Source organism: Octopus bimaculoides, chromosome Z (assembly GCF_046866305.1).
Source record: "Octopus bimaculoides isolate indiv1 chromosome Z, ASM4686630v1, whole genome shotgun sequence".
Taxonomy (NCBI): Eukaryota; Metazoa; Mollusca; class Cephalopoda; order Octopoda; family Octopodidae; genus Octopus; species Octopus bimaculoides.
Window position 1 is genome coordinate 10,243,350 of NC_142944.1, and position 6,766 is coordinate 10,250,115.

The 6,766-nt window shown below is 40.8% G+C and overlaps 1 long non-coding RNA gene across 1 annotated transcript in view; it reads left to right on the plus strand.

The window, feature by feature from the left end:
- The first annotated feature begins 1,104 nt into the window (after nucleotides 1-1,104).
- Nucleotides 1,105-6,766, plus strand: part of LOC149132135 (uncharacterized) — a 13,590-nt gene continuing 7,928 nt past the window's right edge. The window contains exon 1 of the long non-coding RNA XR_016244784.1: nucleotides 1,105-1,406. This is a non-coding gene — a long non-coding RNA (uncharacterized LOC149132135). The remainder of the gene's footprint in view (nucleotides 1,407-6,766) is intronic.

The following is a 6,766-nucleotide window of genomic DNA, read 5'->3' on the forward strand; positions in this document are numbered from 1 at the left end:
TTGTTGGGCTTGTGGATATATGTATATACATATATATATATATGTATATATATATATATATATATATATATATATATATATATATATATACATACATACATACATATATATATATATATATATATATATATATATATATATATATATATATATATATATATATATATATATATACACACATATATATATACACACATATATATATATATATATATATATATATATATATATATATATATATATATATAGAGAGAGAGAGAGAGAGAGAGAGAGAGAGAGAGAGACAAGCAGACAAACAGACAGAGACAGAGATGTACATGAATACATACACGCATGCATATATAAATATATACACAATATACACACATATATCTATATGATGTACACACACACACATATGTATGTATGTACATATACATGTGTGTGTGAGTGTGTGTGTGAGTGAATGCGCGTTTGTGTGTGTACGTGTGTATTTGTGTACGTGAGATTTAAGCGTCTTTCGCCTTGGCCAAAGAAATTTGAATTTTTCCTGTTTTGTGATTATGACGTCATAATACTGCAAACGTTTGTTCGGAGTTTTGGTTTCAAAATTCTTCAGTCTCTTTCAACCTTTCACGGTGATTAGAGGCTAGGGAATGTGTGCGCCAGGGGGCGTACCCAGGCAGTTGAAGACTAGAGTGAAGTGAGAGTCATCTTCACCTTGTTTTCAGTGTTTGTGGGGAAACTTTATGCACCCTTAAGTTCTTAAACACCTAATGTAACATGCTGGTTGGTCGTATAACATAGTTACAAGGTGTACGGTGGTACTATTAAGCAGAGTGGTCCCGAACGCGCACCCGCGCAGTCGCGCGTCCGTGCTAGCTAGGCGTGAGTGGTCGATTAGGGTTAGGGTTAGGGTTAGGGATAGGGTTAGGGTTAGGGTTAGGGATAGGGTTAGGGATAGGGATAGGGTTAGAGTTAGGGTTAGGGTTAGGGTTAGGGTTAGGGATAGGGTTAGGGATAGGGTTAGGGTTAGGGTTAGGGATAGGGTTAGGGATAGGGTTAGGGTTAGGGTTAGGGTTAGGGTTAGGGATAGGGTTAGGGTTAGGATCGAACACTCACGACTAGCTAGCTCGGACGCGCGTCTGCGCGACTGCGCGTTCGGGATCACTCTGCTTTAGTAGTACCGTGTACGGCAGTGTCACTGTTACCGTATGAACTTTTAGCCAGGCGATTCCAGTACAGGAAACCTGGGGGGCCCAACCAGAAGTATTCCTCACTTCCCATACCTTTCTGCAGAATAATTTATCTGGAATAATTCTGTGACAGTAAAGAGAAATCACAATAACGTTGAATAACAATGAAAATGATGAACACGAAATATTTGTCACGTATGCGTTTATCAACAGAATGTAACTATAGACATTGTGAGTATCTTAATAAAAATTTAGTCTGTTGCTTTTAAAATGTTTGAGCATCTTTTCAAGTTATCTGTATAATAAAGTAATATGTATTCTTCGTTCGATGAACATGATGAGTATTTTAATAAAAAATAAGTTTTGTTATTAAGATGTTTGAGCATTTCAAATAATTTTTGTAATAAAACATTTATTCTTCATGGTAAATATTTTAATAACAAAATATTTGTTCTCAAAATGTCTGAGCATTTAAAGTTACTTCAATAATAAAGCAACATTCTTCATTCGATGTTCGATATACTGCAAGAGAATGGTGAATATTTTAATAAAAACAAAATAAGTTTTGCAATTAAAATGTTTGAGCATTTTTTGTTGAAGTTATTTCTAAACTAAAACATTTATTCTTCATTTGATGTTCGTTATACTATATATCAGTAGCGTTTCATATATTACAACTGTTGCCAACGCATGGCCATATACACCTTCGGTTACAAGAGAATAATGTATCTGGACGTGTGTGTGTATGTGTGTGAATATGTGTGTTTATGTTGCAATGTGAATCTGTCGGTCTCCATCACGCATTCTGTCTCACCCCACTATGTCTTAATTTGAGGCTCTATCATAGACACACTCAGACATGCATTCTGTTTCTCTTATCCGTTCTTTCTTTCTTCCTTCTTTTATTTCTATCTATCTATCTATCTATCTATCTATCTATCTATCTATCTATTTATCTATCTATCTATCATTCTCTCTCTCTCTCTCTCTCTCTCTCTCTCTCTCTCTATATATATATATATATATATATATATATATATATATATATCAGTTTGTCTGTCTATGTATGTTTATATGTGTGTATGTTTGTGTGCATGTATGTGTATGGGCGTCTGGACGGGGCAATACCTCTGATGGGGTAACGTGTAACACTTCGAGGTAGTTCGCCCGCTTTGGTCCTCACCTAACACAGTTCTCACTTGTGACTCCTCGAAGCTGTCTGCATGTAACTGGGGTCACATCGCAGGCAACAGTTTTCACAGGCCGGTTAAACCATGGCAAGGGTAGCCGACGGCTTTCAACCCTCGGTGAACAAGGGCTTGTTTACTTATGCATGTGAAGACTGGACCCGCGGACTGTACGCAGGAAACCACGAGATTGGTTCAACGGGCAGGAAGACGGACCAGCAAGCATTGTAGGGGGAAGACAAGGCACGTTAAGATGCGAAGGATACTGTGGGTATTCACTACATCCCGTTCTATCTCTAGTCGTCTTGACATCGTCCTGTCACTGGAATGAGATAGGAAGGGACGAGAGAATGACAGATGACGTTGCGCAAACTTCCTCCACTCTAATCCATTTCACGCGCATTCAAAACACCACATCATCCCAGACCCATCTTCAAGTCCTGGGCTGATGCACGAATGTCAAAGCAGTAGGTATGGATGCAATGGAGGTTGTAGTCACAAACCTACATGTAGGAGGCCTAGGGCATAGGATCGTTTCCCACTGACAGAAGCAGCAGTGGCGTTCGGCAGCTCCTTGGATGAATGAGAATTATCCTCTCTAAGATTGCTCTGCTCACGCCCTTGGCTCGAGGAAGTGGCTATAAAAGGAACCCTAGACATAGCCCACTTCACCAAACCCTGGTCTGCATACTGCGGCAGGCGGAGATCCCACCCATGTTGGTCGAAATATGAAGACGAAAGCATCAGTGACATCGCTCATGATTGGTACATGTGATGTGTGAGCGCTTGTGAACAGCTCCAAAGCAAACAGACATGAGAGACGGACAGCATTTTTCACAAGAGAACTCGGCAGGACAAAATCCACATTGCATCTCCTAACGAGAACAGGCTTGTAGACAAAGGAGTGGTTGCAGAAGCGACAAGTGTCGTGGATCAGAAGTGGGTTTTGCCAGCAGATCTAATCTGATCAGCAGCCAAACAGCCTCTCCAAATGACTAAATGACCAACTGCGGTCCCACCTAAGAGAAAAACGCCTTGCTACCATCATCAGTGCCTATGCTCCCACCATGAATAACTCTGAAGAGATGAAAGATAAGTTTTAGGAAGACTAGGAAGTTCTCATTGCAGCCGTGCCTAAAGACATTCTCATCATTCACAGCGACTTCAGCACCAGAGTTGGTACAGACTACCAGACGTGGAAGGGAGTTATGAGGAGAAACAGAGTTGGCAAGAGTAACAGCAACGGTCATCTGCTGCTGAAGATCTGTACAGCGCATGGCCTGCCGATTACTAATGCAGCGTTTCTCCTGCCCAGCCGCAAAAAAGACGTCTGGATTCATTCACGCAGCAAGCATTGGCATCTAATAGACTGTCATTGACAGGAGACAGGACAGGCGGGATGTTAGGGTGACAAAGAGCATGTGTGCCGCAGATTGCTGCATAGAGCACAGACTCATCGGAAAACTCAACATGTACATTCAGCCCAGGCGGCGACGACAAGGGAAACCAGCAAACAAATGACTAAAAAACAGCAAATTGGAACGACAACGAAAAACTGGACAGCAGGGTGAGCCAAATCGACATGGGTACAAATGGCATAGAGGAGGATTGTTGGCAAACTCTTCAACTTGCTGAGGCCACAGGCCAAGGCCAAGGTGAAAGAGGGCCCAAAGCGCGAGTTTCTGTTCACAGACGACTACGTACTCAATGCCACAATAGAGGCTCAGATGCAGCAGAACATGAACTGGCTGCAACAACTTTGAGCTCAAAATCAGTACTCCGAGGATAGAAGGCATGTACCAACCTGCTTCGCAGAAGCCGCATGTGGAACTGTTGTTATAGTTGAAGGTGGTTGATTTCAAGTACTTCGGCAGCACACTCCCCAGATCTGTGAACATCGCCAAAAGAAGCTCAGTATTCGGGCAGCTACGTGAACTAGTGTGGAAAAGGAGAAGCATTTAGCTGGTCACTAAGTTGAAGGGGTACCAAGCAGTTGTACTGAATACGCTATTGTACGCCTGTGTGACCTGGGAAGTTTATGAACGCCGCGCCAAATGAATTGAACTACTTTCACATAAATAGCCGAAGAACGCTGTTGAAAATCACCTGAAAAGACAAAGTCCCAGACATGGAGGTCGACTCTCGAGCTGATCTGCCAAGCATTGACACACTGCTGAGAAGAGCGTATTTCAATTAGTAGTACCTTCCTTGCCATATTCTGTGTTACACTAGAGCTCCCTGAGAACTACATTCAAAGTATTCGTGTCTTTGGAGTATTAATTTCATGAGTAGGATGGAATACTCGTTGTCGTAACTAACGGAATGCCAGTTACACACACATTTACCACATTTTATGAATAAGGTGATAGTTGCAGTCAGACGCTTTCTCACACTAGTCGATAATTACTTCCCAAGTCTAGATAAATATCTCAAAATATTCAATACAAACGCTTTCAAAGTTAGCTATACTTGCCTCTCAAAAACAGGTTCACAAATCTTCAACCGCAACAAAAAAACATTAATTCAAGTAACGCCCCACTACTATTATGCAACTATAGAGCTTCCAAAACTAACCCCTGAAAAAAATGCCTTCAGAAGGAACTATTTTACACATACATACCTACATACATATATACATAATTATATACACATACCCGCCCATACACACACACACACATATATGCATATAGCTCATACACACCTATTTGTATGTATAACGAGGCACACTTGAACTTCAAAGAATACTTCCCCAAGTCATGGTATTTATTCTCTGAAAATTCTCAACATATTCCTTAGGAATTAAATAAAGCTATAACAGATATCTAACATTTATCTTTCTTTTATCCTTTACTAATGTCAGTCATTAGACTGACATTAATAAAATGTTACAGACTTGTCCAGGGTGACAGAAAGATTCTCATTGATATGTACCCGGCTCCTTTCTCTTGAGGAATTGCTTTGCCCTGCCTAAGATCCTTTTCTCGCTACGCAATGCGCCATGTTACCCTCTCACAGACCGTCTCCGGGATACTGATGACACCATCCGGCGCAACGTGAAATTGTATCTTGCTCAAAGACACAACGCAAGGTCCAAGACCCAAGTTCACGACCTAAACATCATTAGATCCTATATCCATAATTATAACACCACGCACCTTCACAGTGCAATTAAAGAAAGGGAACAAGAGACATAGGCATGGACGCGTGGTTAGGAAAATCACTTTGCAGCCATGTAGATTCGGGTTCTGTCGCGCTGCGTGGCACCTTTGGATAATGTCTTCTACTGTAACTTCGGGCCGATTAAAGTTATGTGTGATTAAACTCGGTAGACGGAAACTGTGTGACATCCCATTCTTCCATCTGTCCGTCTGTCTTTATGTATATATATGTGCGTTCGTGCGTGTGTGTGTGTGTGTGTGTGTGTGTGTGTGTGTGTGTGTGTGTGTACATATGTATATATATATATATGAACAAATGTGGGGATAAACAAATTACACAGATCAATATATAAACTATAGTCCAACTTACACAGAGTACAAGTGATATAGAAAATTAAAGGGTGGAAGAAAAGTATTGCAAATCCAACAGCTGCTTCTGGGGCTCCGCGATCCATTATAATGTTTTTAAATTAATTCTATCAGAGAATGCGGCCGTATGAATGCATTTAACCTAAGATGAGACGAACCTCCGTCTTCAGGGCAGTGATCTTACATTAGTTTTCTATATAATTTGTACTCTGTGTAAATTGGGCCTTTATGTACATACATACATACATACATACATACATACATACATACATACATACATATATACATACATAAATATATATATATATATATATATATATATATATATATATGCATGTTTTGTTTTTCATCTATTTAATATACTTTATATGTGGAGGTGCAATGGCCCAGTGGTTAGGGCAGCGGACTCGCGGTCGTAGGATCGCGATTTCGATTCCCAGACCGGATGTTGTGAGTGTTTATTGAGCGGCAGGGGATGGTGACGAACCCTGCTGTACTCTTCTACCACAACATTCTCTCACTCTTACTTCCTGTTTCTGTTGTGCCTGTAATTCAAAGGGTCAGCCTTGTCACACTGTGTCACGCTGAATATCCCCGAGAACTACGTTAAGGGTACACGTGTCTGTGGAGTGCTCAGCCACTTGCACATTAATTTCACGAGCAGGCTGTTCCGTTGATCGGATCAACTGGAACCTTCGTCGTCGTAACCGACGGAGTGCCAACCATACTTTATATACTGATCTGTCTAATTTGGTTATCCCTACATTTGCTTATATACCCGCTCAAGTTTGAATGTTTTGAGCACTACTGAATGTGTTCTATACGTAGAATATCTGGGTCTCATCCATGAATTATGTGTGTGTGTGAGTCTATGTGT